General features: G+C 37.3%; 1 long non-coding RNA gene across 2 annotated transcripts; it reads left to right on the top strand.

Moving 5' to 3' along the window:
- Positions 1 to 2044: 2044 nt before the first annotated feature.
- Positions 2045 to 15638, top strand: LOC145732201 (uncharacterized). 2 transcript variants are annotated; one of them, XR_014178966.1, is made up of 4 exons: positions 2045 to 4230; positions 4290 to 4336; positions 4398 to 7204; positions 7262 to 15638. It is a non-coding gene; the product is annotated as an uncharacterized LOC145732201 (long non-coding RNA). The 2 variants fall into 2 exon arrangements; XR_014178965.1 differs by having other exon boundaries at positions 2052 to 4230; positions 4398 to 15638.
- Positions 15639 to 16014: the final 376 nt, after the last annotated feature.

The raw sequence follows: 16014 nt of genomic DNA, 5'->3' as shown, positions 1-16014 counted from the left end.
AGTCCAGACTAAAGGCTTTTCAACGGTGTGTTTAAAAAAGGTCATTGGCGTGATAGTTTGACCGCTAGATGGCGTCAAAGTCAAGCTTTTTGACAATTTTTGCTTTTTACACAGTTTTTCAGATATTTCCGGGAAACTAAAAATTGTTTTTTAACTTTTTTGGGACACCCTGTATTCAGCCGCTAATCTGAGACACCCTGACATCCATTTTGCCCTAACTGCGACAGTTTTGGGGATGACTTGAAAATTACCTCAATTTTAACACTTTTTAGGGCGTGGCACTCTTGCAAAATGACTTTTTGACAAATGACACCTTACGTTAATTTTGTACTATTAACCTGAAGGTATTTAGGCAGTTGACGTTAATTTTGAAAATAAAAAATTTTCTGAAAGAATCAGGAGGTTGATATTTAGGAGGACCCTTAATATTTCTTGACAATTCTAGTTTTTAATTTTTCAAGGTCAAACGGTGCATGGTACCAAAAAAGCGCATAGAAGATAAAAGTTGCATCCCTTCGAGATGCTATTGTGATAAAATTTTCAGACCTCTTACTTGAAGCGTTCCTGAGATATGGAGCAAAAACTGCAAAACACGGGAGTCATTTTTGACGCCCTCTAACGCCTAAACGGAGCAACTTAGCCGTGCCCGCTCAACGTCACGTGATAGCCCCATTTATTAGTTTTCTTTTCTTATACGGTGGTTTTATACAGGGCGTTTCAAATAAGCGAGTTATGGACGATTTTCTGGAAAAGTGCACGGAAATTTAGTCTAAATAGGGGATTTTTTGCGCCTACTATACTAACGGCGACCATTTTGGATTTTGCTCAATCAAAATGACTTTTTTAACTAATTTCAATCTGGGGAACACAAATCTGACATCCATTTTGCTCTAACTGCGACGGTTTTGGGGATGACCTGGAAATTATGTCAATTTTAACTTTTTTTAGGGCGTGGCACTCTTGCAAAATGACTTTTTGACAAATGACACCTTACGTCAATTTTGTACTATTAACCTGAAGGTATTTAGGCAGTTGACGTTAATTTTAAAAATTAAAAAAAAATTTCTAAACAAATTCAACGGTTACCACCCTTTACATTTTTTGACAATTTCAGTTTTTAATTTTTGAAGGACAAACGGTACCTGGTACTAAAAAAGCGCATAGAAGATTAAAGTTGCATCCCCTCGAGGTGCGTTTGTGATAAAATTTTCAGACCTCTTACTTAAAGCGTTCCTGAGATATTTAGTAAAAACTACAAAAAACGAAAGTCAACTTTGACGCCCTCTAGCGACCAAACCGCGAAACTTAGCCGTGTTCGCTCAACGTCACGTGAGACCACCGTTTATTATCTTTCTTTTGTTATATGGCTCATATATACAGGATGGTTCAAATAAGCGAGTTATGGACAATTTTCTGTAAAAGTGTACGAAAATTTCGCACAAATTAGGAATTTCTGTTAGTATCGATACAGACATTTTACATCAAGTAGGCTTAGAATTTGACTATTAGATTCCAAAAATCAAAATAAAATTGGTCATCTCATTTAAAAAATTATAACTTCGGTTTGTTACTCAAATTTGAGACACCCTGTATATCTAATTTTTTTCTCAAAAAATGCGTAATAATAACATCCGAGCATTTTTCTGAAAGATAATTCCCTGAATTTTAATCGAATTTATGGACACACTGTATAAAATTGTGTGTGGAATGTTTGTGGAATATTCCTGGCACATTCCGGGTACATTCAAAGTCTTCCAACTGTGGCTAACTGTGTTTGTTGTAGTAAAAACATTACTGGGATATGTGCAAATCATATGTTAGGAATGTTTTTTGAACTTTGGTTGTTTCAGCGTGGGCTGCGCAAAAGTACCAGTGCAAAAATTGTCTAAAATGGTACGCGAACAAGGGAAATTTGTCCAGGCATTTGAAGTATGAGTGTGGAAAACCAAAATGTTTCTCTTGTGACTACTGCAACTTTAAGGCTCACAGACGTGAAACTCTCAAAGTTCACTTGTTAAAAAAGCATCAATAAAAAATTTTACTTAAACTGGTTTGTTTTGTTTCTTCCATGTGCGTGGCATATTCCTGGAATATGCTTTAGAGAACATTCCATAAATATTAATAGAATATTATTCTACAGGGGTTCTATACAGGGTGTTTCAAATAAGTGAGTTATGAATGATTTTCTGGAAAAGTGCACAAAAATTTAATCTAAATTAGAGATTTCTTGGTCTATTGACAGTTACAGGATGGTTCAATATACCAATTTGTAACCTTTGAAATTGTCTTTTGAACACCCTGTATACCATATATACTGGAAATGTCACGCTACCGACTTCATGTGCAAAACAGTGCATAATCGTCCAAAGAATGTTAGTAGGTGTTTGGTATGAACACTCGTTCACTGAGTGGTAATAATGAATTTTGTGACGTTTCATTAAACTGACATTCGCTATTTTTTCCAGGTTACTACGTGTGCGGTACGTGCGCAAAATCGTACAAGGTTGCCAGATCGTTGTGGCGCCACCAAAAGTACGAGTGCCAGCAGGAACCCAAATTTTACTGTTCCCATTGTCCGTACAAGGCAAAACACAAATCGAGCGTGATGAAGCACACGTGGGCGGTACACGGCAACGTTGTACGACTCTAACACGTGACCATTGTTGTAGGTGGGTACCAGTGCGTCACGTGCCACAAACGGTACAAGTTGGGCAGATCGTTGTGGCGTCACCAGAAATACGAATGTCAACAGGAACCTCAGTTTCATTGCTTGCTGTGCAGCTACAGGGCGAAACAAAAATCCAGTTTGGTCAAACATACAATGACAGTGCATGGTACTCGAACCTAAAAACCGGTACCATCTGATTCTAGCTACTTTGTAACCGCTTTTTTTTTAGGTATAATTAAATTAATGTGTGTAAAGTGACGTTTCGTTCCCCCTCCCATTTTGGTGGTGGTACCCCCTCTGGTGTTGCTTAAATCTAACACAGTTTTAGGTCCGTACATGTGTCACGCGTGTCACAAATCGTACAAACAATCGCAATCGTTGTGGCGTCACAAAAAGTACGAATGTCAACAGGAACCCACATTTCGATGCACCCAATGCCACTACGTGGGCAAACAAAAGTGTAATCTGCTCCGCCATTTACGCACCCATAAAGAGCCTTCAACAATTTAGGTGTTGGTGTTTTAATAAGACCCGCTGCGGATTTTCATCTGTCAAACCTGCACTTTGACAGCTATCGCTACAATTTTTTCAGCAAATTAAATGTGGGGCTTGCAGTTTGTCCCTGATTTTTTCACAATTTTTACTCCTCCAGTTTTGGAGATATTTCAACCTATAAACAACCCTCTTGGCAAAATCGCACAACTCACATTCTAAACCATTTGATACCTTCGTTTTTAGTGTGAAGGTAGTTAAGACTGTACAGAACTTGTAGCAAAAAAAATCCAACCTAAGTAGCAGACTAAAAATGCAGAAAGTTACAAATAGTGGTTGAGAAAGGCAAATTCAAATACAAACATTCTAAACGCTCTAAATTTATGATTTTAAGTGTGAGGGTAGTTAGGACTGTAAATATATGGTACCCAAAAAAAATCAGGTCCGTAAAATTTACTGCAGAACCGTATTAAAAAAATTTAGACACATGAACTTAGAAAAATGCGAATAGCGTTGGAAACAGTGTCCAGGAACGACAAAACTTACATAACTCACATTCTAAACGATTTAGAAACTTGATTTTTTGTGTGAAGGCTGTTTAGAGTGTACAGTAAATTAAATCAACTTGATACAGGACCGTAGCAGACCTAAAAATGCAAAAAGTTACAAATAGTGGTTGAGAAAGGCAAATTCATCTTTACTCACATTCTAAACGCTCTAAATTTATAATTTTTGCTTTGAGGGTTGTTAATACTGTGCAGAACTTGTATGTAAGTCAGGGTCGTCGCACTAAGTACAGAACCGTAGCAGGACGAGAATGGTTAATGTTTTACGAGAATTTTCTTTTTGAGACAAAGAGTTTTTGTTGTAGACGAACGACAGTTTGAGTGTCCCAAGTGTCAAAAAAAGTACAAAAGAAAGTTTCATTTGACCGAGCATCAGCGGTACCAATGCGGCATCAAACCACAGTTTGAATGCCACTTGTGTTTGAAATGGTTCAGCAGAAAGTCCAATTTGAAGTATCATCAGCTGAGAATCCATAATTTACGTCAGTAGTAAAGTGATTTTCAGTCAGTTTTGTTGTTTTTGTTCCATTTTTTGTTTGTTAATTTTTTTTTTTTTTTTTTAGGTTGTCCTCTCTATGATTTTTTTGAGTTTCCTCCTCATCCCTCTCAAGTGAGTATTTGTTGTTTTTGTTTTTATTAAAAATAAATCAACTTAACCCTATTTTTTGAAGGTCACGTGATTTTCTACGCTAACGATTTCGACCACTACCGATCACTGAAAGTGTTCAACCACGAACGGGTGCGCTACGGTTGCGTCAAATGTCAAAAAACCTACCGGCAGAAAAAAACGTTGGGGCGCCATCTACGTTTCGATTGCGGCCAAAAACCGTCATTCACCTGTCAAATGTGCGCCAAACAGTTCAAACACGGTTACATACTGTTGAAGCACATGCGCAACACGCACGCCATCTACATCCAGAAACTGCGACAACGCGCTTCTAGAACATTTTAAAAATTTTACCACAAAAATTTTTTCAGTCAAGTTCCGGTGCTAGTGCGGTAAGGGGTATCAGACCAACGGTGCCCTAACCAGGCACAAAAAGTACGAGTGCGGTAAAATCTATATAAATCTAAATCTTTAATTAGTTCACAAATGTTATTACATACAAAATTAAGGGAATATTATAGAAACAATTTTGACACCGCTTTTTTCTCTGACTGTACCAAATTTTGTAGTGTTTTTTTAGGTTATTGGATAGGAATTTTAATGAGGATTCCAAAAATGTGGTTAAAACAGTCATTTTCTCACTCCAACTGTGTTTTACAAGGGATTTTGTCCCTGACTGTCTTTTCAAACTATGTTTCTGGCAGTTCAAATTTTGACACCGCATTTCTCCCTGACTGTACCAAATTATGTAGTGTTTTTTAGGTTATTGGATAAGAAATTTAATGAGGATTTCAAAAATGTGCTTAAAACAGTAATTTTCTCACTCCAAGTGGGTTTTAGATATGATTTTGTCCCTGACTGTCTTTTCAAACTATGTTTCTGACAGTTCAAATTTTGACACCGCTTTTTTCCCTGACTGTACCAAATTTTGTAGTGTTTTTTTAGGTTATTGGATAAGAAATTTAATGAGGATTCCAAAAATGTGCTTAAAACAGTAATTTTCTCACTCCAAGTGGGTTTTAGATATGATTTTGTCCCTGACTGTCTTTTCAAACTGTGTTTCTGGCAGTTCAAATTTTGACACCGCTTTTTTCCCTGACTGTACCAAATTTTGTAGTGTTTTTTTAGGTTATTGGATAGGAAATTTAATGAGTATTCCAAAAATGTGCTTAAAAAAGTCATTTTCTCACTCCAACTGGGTTTTACAAGCGATTTTGTCCCTGACTGTCTTTTCAAACTATGATTCTGGCAGTTCATATTTTGACACCACTTTACTTCCTAACTGTACCAAATTTTGTAGTGTTTTTTATGTCATTCTTTGCACATGCCTGGAATATTCCCTGAATAATTATGCTGTTAAATTATTAGGTAAATTTGAATTGAAATATCTCAGAAACTGTACATTTTTTGTTTTGCAATATTTAAGTCACTGTGTAGCTTTTGACAAGCGGAATCGACTGAAATAATAATATACACGGTGTCCTATTTAAAGTAATTGAGTTTGGTGTGATAGCAATTTTAGTGGCATTTTTTCTGGACGTTAACACCCTAAATGTCTCAGAAACTGTATTGCATTATTTAGGTTACTGTGTAAGCTCTTGACAACGAGAATCGATTGGTCTAATAATATACAACGTGTCCTATTTAAAATTTTTTTGGTTTTTAGATAAGCAGTACAAATGCGAACAGTGCGGTAAAGGATACAAAAACCGAGCCCATTTGGGCAGACACCAAAAGTACGAGTGCGGTAAACTGCCTGGTTTCTTCTGCTCCATGTGCCCCTACAAGTCAAAAAGGAAAGATAACCTCAAAACTCATTTTTACTACGTCCACTCAAAACAATACACAAATACCACTTAAAGGATGTTTTTTTGATAGGGCTGCAACCAGTCATACAAAATGTCTGTTATTAAGTGTGTTTTCTACCCTAACAACCCTCAATTTAACCCTTCCAAAACTTGGATTTTGATTTTTTTTTTAATTGTAGGTTTAAAGAAGATTTTCCAATGTCCAAACTGTTGCAACTTTTTCACCAGACAGGACAACTTACAAAGACACATGAAACTGATTTGCGGCAACACGACCCGTCCGTACTCGTGTGACGTGTGCCTCAAAACTTTTAAACTCAAGCACCACCTAAAAAATCACATTTTAGGGGTGCACCATTTGAATTTGGTCGAAAAATAAATTTTTCCACCTTCCCCCTTTGTTTTGTCAATTCCCGGTTGCATGCCCACTCAAAAAAAGAAAATCTCTCCAAATCCACTTTACAGTGAAATTGTTTTTAGCTCACCATCGATTTCTCTGTCCCAACTGCATGAAAGTGTACTCGTACAAGTACAACCTGAACCGCCATCTCAAGTACGAGTGCGGCAACATGAAACCGTTCAGATGTTCGATATGCGAGAAACGGTTTACTCAAAAAAGTACTTTGGTCAATCACACCTGGAACGTACACCATATCAACGCCAAACTAAACCAGAAATTTTGAGTTTTTTTGCTGATTTTTTGAATAAAGTTAGTTTTTTAAACTTTTGATTTGGAAATTGCCCTCAAAAGGCGATAATTCTGTAGTTTTTGGTGCTTTTTTCAGGGTTGAAACTTCTATAATTTCGAACATTTTAGGCAACTTTTTCTGTCCGAACTGCAACAAACCGTACGTGAAATTACAGTCGCTGCAAAAGCACATTAAAGTGGATTGCGGCAAATCGAAACGGTTTACGTGCGCTTTTGAGTTTTGCGCTTACCGTAGCAACCGTAAGGAGAACACTAAACGACACATGGCACTAGTGCACGGAGTGTTGGAGAAAAACACTACCAAAACGTAAATGAGACAAAAATAAATGTTATCCGAAGCGTAGTTGTTTTGAGGTGTTTGAGGGGATTGAGTTGGTTTTTAGGAGGATCTACTAATTTAACGATTTGTAGGTGGAAAACTGAAATGTCCAAAGTGTCAGAAGGAGTTCAATACCGCTTCGGCCAAATCGCAGCACATTAAGTACAAGTGTGGCATGTTGCCTACTTTTGAGTGTCGATTGTGTTTTATTAAGTTTTTCTACAAGTCAAACATGCACAAACACTTTAAGAAGTTCCACACTAAATTAAACGATTAGACGATTCAAACTTGCTTCTTTTTAAGTCGAATAATTTGATTGTTTTTAGGTACAAAACTCAAAAAGGCTCTCAGATAATGAACCTCAATATATTGAGGCTTGAGAACTTGATGTTTAACTGTTTTAGTGTAAAATAGTAACTTTCTCAGAGACTTCAATAAGATTGTTGAGTTAAATCAACCTCAAAAGGGTGACCGTTATCTTGAAGTCAATCTAACTCGGTTATTTTCTTAAGCTAGGAATTTTTCGGATTTGTAGCTTCTGACCTTTATTGATTTTTAGATTATCCTCACCACGAAAAAGAGTATCCCGGATATCGGCTAACTGCTAACGGACGTTACGGCTGTCACAAGTGCATCTCCAGTTACAAAAACCTCAACAATTTGAGGCGTCATCTACGGTTTGAGTGCGACAAAGAGCCGGCGTTTGTGTGCGAGGTGTGCGACCGACGTTTCACTTATAAGTACATCCTTGTCAGGCACATGACCACCCATAATGTGTAGGAGAGAGAAAACGAGACAGAAGTCAGTCTAGTCTAGTATGTGTGTAGTTTAGTTAGCTCTTTCTGGAGGGCAGTATTAGGAAACTAGTGCCATATTATCACCTTAATGTGTGTGTGTAGAAATTTTAGTGCAATAAAGCTTTCTGACTGTGTTTTTTTATCTTATTTAAGTAAAGTGTAATAATTTCGTTTTTTTTAATGTTTAAGATATTAAAAAAATCCAAAACTCACTAGAATTAGTACAGTCAATTCAAAGTTATTAAGCTTTCTTTACTAGGTTTGGTGTGTCATTTTAAAGAGGATTGACACGTGCATAGCCACCCTTGATTTTTTTGTAAACTGTGGAAATGGATCAGTTTAGGCCAACTGAACATTTTTGCTCCTTTGCGATTTATTGATATTTGCCACCGTTGTGGAGTTATTGCAGTAAACTGTATAAGCTTGTCAAGAGAAGAAAATTGTCCCACTTTGACAGCTCCATACCGCGACACTATGACAGCTACAAAGGTGATTTTTTTACCAAAATATACCTCAGAGAGTCTGGTTTATTTTTTATTATTTACACTTTTCTGGTAAAATCACAGGTAAACGAGTTAGAACAGTTGGAAGGTGGGAGTACACAAAACAAAGTCCTTATTTGGGTATTTACAAAAGTGTCACCCACTTCCAAAATTTCAAACTGCATTATCTCCGGTAATTTTGAACTCTCAGAGAGCTACAACCACTCAAATTAACTGTATCACGGCACTCTATATGACCCTACCACACTCAAACGTATAACCTAAGAGTCTTATACAGGGTGGTCAAATTTCTAATACGAGCTGTTTACGGTTTGGTTTGTAAAAATGAAACTCTGAAGACAGACACTTAAAACTCGTTAAATTGACAATTTTATGTATTTCTCCCGAAACCGGAATGGCGTTTAAACAAATTTTATGCAGGGTGTGTCAGAGGTTAAAGGGTGTTGAAGAACATGCATAGCCACCTTTGATTTTTGTGTAAACTGTGGAAATGGGTCAATTTGGGCAAACTGAACATTTTTGCTCCTTTGTGTTTTATTGATATTTGCCACCGTTGTAAAGTTATTGCAATAAACTGAATAGGCTTGTCAAGGGAAGAAAAATGTCCCACTTTGACAGCTCCGTACCACGACACTATGACAGCTACAAAGGTGAGTTTTTTACCAAAATATACCTTAGAGAGTCTAGGTTATTTTTTCCTATTTACACTTTTCTGCTAAAATCACAGGTAAACGAGTTAGAACAGTTAGAAAGTGAGAGTGCACAAAACAAAGCCTTATTTGGGTATTTACAAAAGTGTCACCCACCTCCAAAATTTCAAACTGCAATATCTCCGGTAATTTTTAACTCTCAGAAGGCTACGACCACTCAAATTAACCGTCTCAAGGCACTTTATATGACCCTATAACACTCAAACTCATAACTTAAAAGCCTTATACAGGGTGGTCAAATTTCTAATAAAAGCTGTTTACGGTTTGGTTTGTAAAAATTAAAGTTTGAAGACAGACACTTAAAACTCGTTAAATTGACAATTTTATGTATTTCCCCCGGAACCGGAATGACGTTTAAACAAATTTTATACAGGGTGTGTCAGGTTATAGGGTGTTGACACTTGCATAGCCACCCTTGATTTTTTTGTAAACTGTGGAAATGGGTCAATTTGGGCAAACTGAACATTTTTGCTCCTTTGTGTTTTATTGATATTTGCCACGGTTGTGGAGTTATTGCAGTAAACTGAATCGGCTTGTCAAAAGAAGAAAATTGTCCTACTTTGACAGCTCCGTACCAGTACACTATGACAGCTACAAAGGTGATTTTTTTACCGAAATGTACCTTAGAGAGTCTAGGTTATTTTTTCTTATTTACACTTTTCTGCTAAAATCACAGGTAAACGAGTTAGAACAGTTGGAAGGTGGGAGTGCACAAAACAAAGCCTTATTTGGGTATTTACAAAAGTGTCACCCACCTCCAAAATGTCAAACTGCAATATCTCCGGTAGTTTTCAACTCTCAGAGAGCTACGACCACTCAAATTAACCGTCTCAAGGCACTTTATATCACCCTACCACACTCAAACTCATAAAGTAAAAGTCTTATACAGGGTGGTCAAATTTCTAATAAGAGCTGTTTACGGTTTTGTTTGTAAAGATGAAATTTTGAAAACAGACACTTAAAACTCGTTAAATTCACAATTTTAAGGCTGCATTTCCCCCTGAACCGGAATGGCGTTTAAACAAATTTTATACAGGGTGTGTCAGGTTAAAGAGTGTTGAAGAACATGCATAGCCACCTTTGATTTTTGTGTAAACTGTGGAAATGGGTCAGTTTGGACAAACTGAACATTTTTGCTCCTTTGCGATTTATTGATACCTATTTGCCACCGTTGTGGAATTATTGCAATAAACTAAATCGGCTTGTCAAGGAAAGAAAATTGTCCTACTTTGACAGCTCCGTACCACAACACTATGACAGCTATAAAGATGATTTTTTTACCAAAATGTACCTTAGAGAGTCTAGATTATTTCTTCTTATTTACACTTTTCTGGTAAAATCAGAGGTAAACGAGTTAGAACAGATGGAAGGTGGGAGTGCACAAAACAAAGCCTTATTTGGGTATTTACAAAAGTGTCACCCACCTCCAAAATTTCAAACTGCATTATCTCCAGTAGTTTTTAACTTTCAGAGAGCTACGACCACTTAAATTAACCGTCTCAAGGCACTCTATATGACCCTAGCACACTCAAACCCATAACGTAAAAGTCTTATACAGGGTGGTCAAATTTCTAATAAGAGCTGTTTACGATTTGGTTTGTAAAAATGAAATTTTGAAGACAGACACTTAAAACTCGTTAAATTGACAATTTTATGTATTTTCCCCGGAACCGGAATGACGTTTAAACAAATTTTATACAGGGTGTGTCAGATTTTAGGGTGTTGACACTTGCATAGCCACCCTTGATTTTTTTGTAAACCGTGGAAATGGGTCAGTTTGGACAAACTGAACATTTTTGCTCCTCTGCGATTTATTGATATTTGCCACCGTTGTGGAGTTATTGCAATAAACTAAATCGGCTTGTCAAGGAAAGAAAATTGTCCTACTTTGACAGCTCCGTACCAGTACACTATGTCAGCTACAAAGGTGAGGTTTTTACCAAAATGTACCTCAAAGAGTCTAGTTTATTTTTTCTTATTTACACTTTTTTGTTAAAATCACAGGTAAACGAGTTAGAACAATTAGAAAGTGGGAGTGCACAAAACAAAGCCTTATTTGGGTATTTACAAAATTGTCACCCACCTCCAAAACTTCAAACTGCATTATCTCCGGTAATTTTTAACCCTCAGAGAGCTACGACCACTCAAATTAACCGTCTCAACGCACTTTATATGACCACCCCAGTATCAAACTCACAACTTAAGATCCTTATACAGGGTGGTCAAACTTGTGTTAAAATTAACTTGTAATTTTCAGCTAACTACAACTGCGCAAAATGCCGTAAAGCATACCGCTCAACCACTGCGTTGCGCAGACACGAAAAATACGATTGCGGTCAGGTGAAAAAGTTTCAATGTGCGTGTGCCGAATGCAACTACCGCGCCTACCAAAAAGTCCACGTGATACGTCACAATGCCAATGTCCACTTTGTGTCAGTGCGCGGTTCGAGGCCGCAAGAGGGCGTTGATTACTTGTTAATTCCCCAAAATGACGTAGAAAAGCACTAGTGTCTGAATAATAAATTTTTTGCATATTATGTTCCATGCATGATTTTTGAATGTGTTTCTGGCATATTCGCGGCATTGAACGTTTACTAAATTTTTTGTTTTAGGTAATAAAACCTTTACCTGCCCATATTGCACCTATGCCGGCTATTTCAACTACTATTTAAAGATGCACGTGGCAGTCAAACACGAGGAATTCTACGATTATTGGTTAAATGAGGAGTGGCCAAAACTGATTAAACGCATTAAGTAAAATCCCTTGTACTTTTGATTAAACTAGTTCAAATACTCTCTTTAGTTGTTTCACTACCTCCCACCATTTCTAGTTGTACAGAACTTAAATAAGGGTCAAGGGTTTTAGACTAAACCAGTTATTTAACGTTGTGGTTGTGTGTGATAGTTGAGTTTTTTTTTTTAGGAACAATCAAAACGGAGAAAACGGGGGTAAAAGAGAGAGTGTGCCCGAAATGTGGCAACAGTTTTACACGCACCGACAATCTGCGCAGACACATGAAGTACATTTGCGGCATGAAACCGCAATTTAAGTGCAGTTACTGCGCTTACGCAACTAAACACAAGTACGTGCTGGCCGCCCACATCAAAAACAAACATCTGGACATGTTGCAGACGTTTGAACATTTTCTGAGCAGCGATTGACGTTGGAGAAGGGGTGTGAGGGTTATTTGGGGTTAGGTTAAGTTTAGGGGGTGTTCGATGGTATCAAATCGGGGTAACTGTAGTTCTAAAATTTTGACAGATTTTCATTAGCTTACTATGACAGCTACCTAAAGTGTTTAAGCGTCATTCAAAAGCTTGAAATGTGCACTTTTAATTGTCTTCTTACACATTTTACGCTACTTTGTCTAGTTTAGACTCAATTCAACTTAAATCCCTAGTGACAAATACAAAAGCCAAATTTAGTAAACTTTGACAGCTGTTTACTCTGTTGTTATGGCAGTTGGCTGGACTGTTTTTACACCATTTGAAAGCCCAGAAAGTGCCTTTTAAATAACTATATTACACATTTTTGTCTAAAATCAGTGGTAAGGCTGGAATTTAGGGTTAAAGTCATTGATGTCCGTTACGGTGGCTAGAAAACCGTACTTTAAAACTCCACCTTATTGGCTTGAAATTTCAAACTGCAATAACTCCCTTATTTTTCATCCCTCAGGGAGCTACGACCACTCAAATTAACTGTCTGAATCTCTACTCTGCGCTAGTGTAAACATGTTTCGATCTGGTACCATCATCAGAATATACACCCTTATTGTTTATAATATAGATGTAAGTCTAATACTTATTATATTTTTATACTTTGTAATAAATTGATTATTTTTTATAACAGAAAATCTCCTTTTTGCCTTTAAAATAAAACTGTGTGCGATTTAAGAGTTTTTCTGCATTTTTTAGCTTGTTTCGAGTGTCCCAGTTGCAAGAAGCGTTACGACAAAAAAGACTCGCTGTACACACACCGGAAGTACGATTGCGGTGACCGGAAGTTTTGCTGTAATTTTCCCGGATGCACTTTTCGGGCTAAACGAAAGCACGACGTCAAACGTCACGTGATGATCCGGCATGACGTTGAGCAGTTTGAGGAGCGCATGATTGAGCGTGTTGCTCGACTCTAATTTAGATTTTGTTTGGCTTGTTTAAACTGTAACTGAATTTGGTTTATTATTCTAGCAGGTTACCGGTGCCCGAAATGCGCCAAAATGTACAAAAACTACCCAACATTGTGGCGCCATCTGACGTACGAATGCGGCAACCGTAAGCAGTTTCGATGTTTGTACTGTGAACGTGCCGTTGCTCAGCGCTACGACATTAAGAAGCACGTGCGCTGCTGTCATCCGGAGAAAATCAATGAATTCGATGTAATTTACAGGGATTCGTACTATCGTAAAAATCCAGTCAAATCAATAAACACTTTTCAGTATTTGTAACGTTTCGCTCTTTCCCAGTACCCCAGAAACGTTGAAAGAACCCTACACTAACCTAAAATTTTGAAGGTTTCATGTGCGAGCAGTGCGGCAAATCGTACCAACAGCAACGGAACCTGTGGCGCCACCAGAAGGTCGAGTGTCAAAAATCGAAATCGTTTGTTTGCTCCTACTGCCCCTACTCGAGTTACTACAAGTACCACCTGAAAAGTCACATGAAAGTGCAACACGGTTATCAATAAAACTTTGTTAGTGGCATGACAGAGTTTTCTTGACACTTTAGTGCAAAAACAAAATCACTTTGAAAGTGGTAGTAACTTTGGTACTTGCAGGGTACCAGCACCAATGTCCCACCTGTCACAAATCGTACAAACACCATTGTTCGTTGTTGTTTCACCAGAAAAACCAGTGCGGGGTTAAAAAGGCTTTTGGGTGTCCATGGTGCCCGTCCAAGTACAATTTAAGGAAGAACCTGAAAAGTCACGTGAAACGTGAACATTCTGATCGCTACCACTCAGATTGACTTCTTCAACTAAAATTGTCATATATTGAGGTTAATAAAGATTTATTAGAAATTTGGCAACCCTGTATAGGGTTTTTACAGTATGAGTTTGAGAGGCGTATGGTTGGATAGTGTGTTTTCAGGCGATTAATTTGAGTGGTCGAGGCTCTCTGAAAGTTGAAAACTACCGGAGATATTGCAGTTTGAAATTTTTGAGTTTGGTGACACTTTTGAAATTATCCAAATAAGTGCTTTGTTTTGTGCACTCTCACCTTCCAACTGTTTTAACTCGTTTACCTGTGATTTTAGCAGAAAAGTGTAAATAATAAAAAATAAACTAGACTCTTTGAGGTACATTTTGGTAAAAAAATCACCTTTATAGCTGTCATAGTGTTGTGGTACGGAGCTGTCAAACTGCAACAATTTTCTTCCCTTGACAAGCCGGTTCAGTTTACTGCAATAACTCCACAACGGTGGCAAATATCAACAAATCGCAAGGGAGCAAAAATGTTTAGTTTGCCCAAACTAACCCTTTTAGACAGTTTACAAAAAAATCAAGGTCAACACCCTTTAACCTAACACACCCTGTATAAATTTGTTTTAACGTTATTCCGGTTCAGTGGGAAATACAGCCTTAAAATTGTTAATTTAACGAGTTTTAAGTGTATGTCTTCAAACTTTCATTTTTACAAACTAAAGCGTAAACAGCTTTTATTAGAAATTTAACTACCCTGTATAAGGTTTTTAATTTATGAGTTTGAGTGTAGCAGGGTCATATAGAGCGTCTTGAGATGGTTAATTTGAGTGGTCGTAGCTCTCTGAGAGTTGAAAACTACCGGAGATATTGCAGTTTTAAATTTTTGAGTTTGGTGACCCTTTTGTAACTACCCAAATAAGAGCTTTGTTTGGTGCACTCTCACCTTCCAACTGTTCTAACTCGTTTACCTGTGATTTTAGCAGAAAAGTGTAAATAAGACAAAATAAACTACACTCTCTGAGCTACATTTTGGTAAAAAAATCACTTTTGTAGCTGTCATAGTGTACTAGTACGGAGCGGTCAAATTAAGACAACTCTACTTTCATTAACAAGCCCATTCGTTTTTACTGCAATAACTGCGCAACGGTGGACAATTTCAAAAAATTACAAAAGTGCAAAAATGTTTACTTTGACCATACTGACCCATACAAATGGTTTGAAAGTTTTTTGTATCTTCAGTTTTTTTTTGTGTGTGACTTTATGGAATTTTTTGTAGCAGAAATTTACAAGTGCGAATGCGGCAAAGCGTACAGCAAAGAACGCTCCTTGTACCTGCACAAACATTTGGATTGCGGCAAAAAACTGTTGAGGTGCACCAATGACGACTGCGACGCCACCTTTAAGCGAAAACACTCACTAAAAAATCACCTGATCGCTGTTCATCAGATTGACGTCACCAGAGTGCCAGGATTTCGACCGCGAAAGCCTTAAATAGTTGTTTAGCTAGAAACTTATTATTAAAAAAATGTTTTACTGTGTCTCGTGATGACTTAAACCCCTGAAACAAACTGTTTAAATGTGAGACCCTAAGTAATTTATGTCGACAATCAGGGGTTGAATTAAAGTGCAAATTTCTCTGTGATAAGTAGTTCAAAAGCACCTAATTAGGGGCCAAACCAGAACAATGCAAATGCAATATTCAAGTTTTCTTTTTACAATCTCTAACAGGGTTTTTTAAGCAATTTTGGCCCCTAGTTAAGTAGAAATTTAATTAGGGGTGCCCCCTAATTATAATTAATCAGTTTGGACATTAAACTAAATTGTTTTAGCAAGGAATCAGTTCGAATGCGCATACTGCACGAAATCGTACACGAGAAAAGCAAATCTGCGCAGACATCAACGTATCGAATGCGG

This window comes from Ips typographus, linkage group LG7 (assembly GCF_016097725.1).
Source record: "Ips typographus isolate SLU linkage group LG7, UJ_Ityp_2.0, whole genome shotgun sequence".
NCBI lineage: Eukaryota > Metazoa > Arthropoda > Insecta > Coleoptera > Curculionidae > Ips > Ips typographus.
Note: the sequence above shows the minus strand (reverse complement) of the source record. Positions and strands in the feature narration are given on the sequence as shown.